We start from the raw sequence: 1,359 nt of genomic DNA, 5'->3' as shown, positions 1-1,359 counted from the left end.
GGGCAAAGGCTGTTGGGGTTAGGGATCCCCTAGAATATGAATGCAGGAGAGCCAGAGATTGAGTGGCCTCTGTTTGCTCGTGTGCTCAGAGCCAGCACCAGCCCTGGGCTGATGGGGAGGCTGAACTGCCTCCCTGCCCCCCAGGAGCTGCTGTGTCCTTCAGAGGGGCCGGGGCTCTGGTGTGAGTGCCCAGAGCTCTGCAGCAGCACCCTGCGGTGGGAACTGCCACGGGGCCAGGGGAGGTGGCTGATGGCCTTTGCCACGATGGTGCACTGCTGGCTCCTGCTCAGCTTGTCATCCTCTGGGACCCCAAGGCCCTTCTCTGCAGCGCTGCTCTCTAGCCAGTCAGCCCCCCGCATGATGTCCACAGCGTGGCTGGACTGTCCTCCCCTAGGGACTTTCTCAGCAGCAGCTTGTCCTTCTTGGAGATCGGCTTCACCTCTGCCACAGGCCCCACGCTGCTGCAGGGTCACTGGGGACAGCAACCCCCTCTCCTGCCAGGGCTGCACAGCCCAGGCCCGTTTCTCTCTGGCCTTGGGGGCTGCAGCCATTGCTCTCTTGGTGGGAACCTCATTCATCCTTAAGTTGCCACCTGCCACCCACCCCAGTATTTCTCTGCTGTGAAGCAAAGCCATTCCACACAAGGGGTCCAGTCTCTTGGTACCAGGTTTCCACATGACAAGTCTGGAAAGGTCCCAGTGGACTGGAAGCTGGCAAATGTTGTCCCAATTTCCAAGAAGGGTGAAAAGGTCTGCCTTTGCCTGACGCAGGGATAACCCAGACTGTCTTCACTAGTGTATTTTTTATGTGCACTATGGGAACTTTATCCCCTTCTGCAGGGCGTGGGAGTTTTGACTGGGCAGGGCCAGCTCGATTGGCAGATCCCCTAGTGTTGACTAACCGGGTGGCCTTTGCTAGATGTGTATCCCAATATTTGAGGGTCCCACCACCCATTGCTCTCAAGGTAGTCTTTAAGAGCCCATTGAATTGTTCAGTTTTCCCAGAGGCTGGTGCATGGTAGGGGATGTGATACACCCACTCAGTACCATGCTCTTTGGCCCAGGGGTCTATGAGGTTGTTTCAGAAATGAGTCCCGTTGTCTGACTCAATTCTCTCTGGGGTGCCATGTCACCACAGGACTTGCTTTTCAAGGCCCAGGATAGTGTTCTGGGCAGTGGCATGGGGCACGGGATATGTTTCCAGACATCCAGTGGTTGCTCCCACCATTGTAAGTACATAGCGCTTGCCTTGGCGGGTTTGTGGGAGTGTGATGTAATCAATCTGCCAGGCCTCCTCATATTTATATTTCAGCCATTGTCCTCCATACCAAACAGGCTTTTGCTGTTCGGCTTCCTTGAT

The sequence above is a fragment of the Grus americana genome, chromosome 27 (genome assembly GCF_028858705.1).
Source record: "Grus americana isolate bGruAme1 chromosome 27, bGruAme1.mat, whole genome shotgun sequence".
Taxonomy (NCBI): Eukaryota; Metazoa; Chordata; class Aves; order Gruiformes; family Gruidae; genus Grus; species Grus americana.
This window is presented reverse-complemented; position numbering follows the sequence as displayed.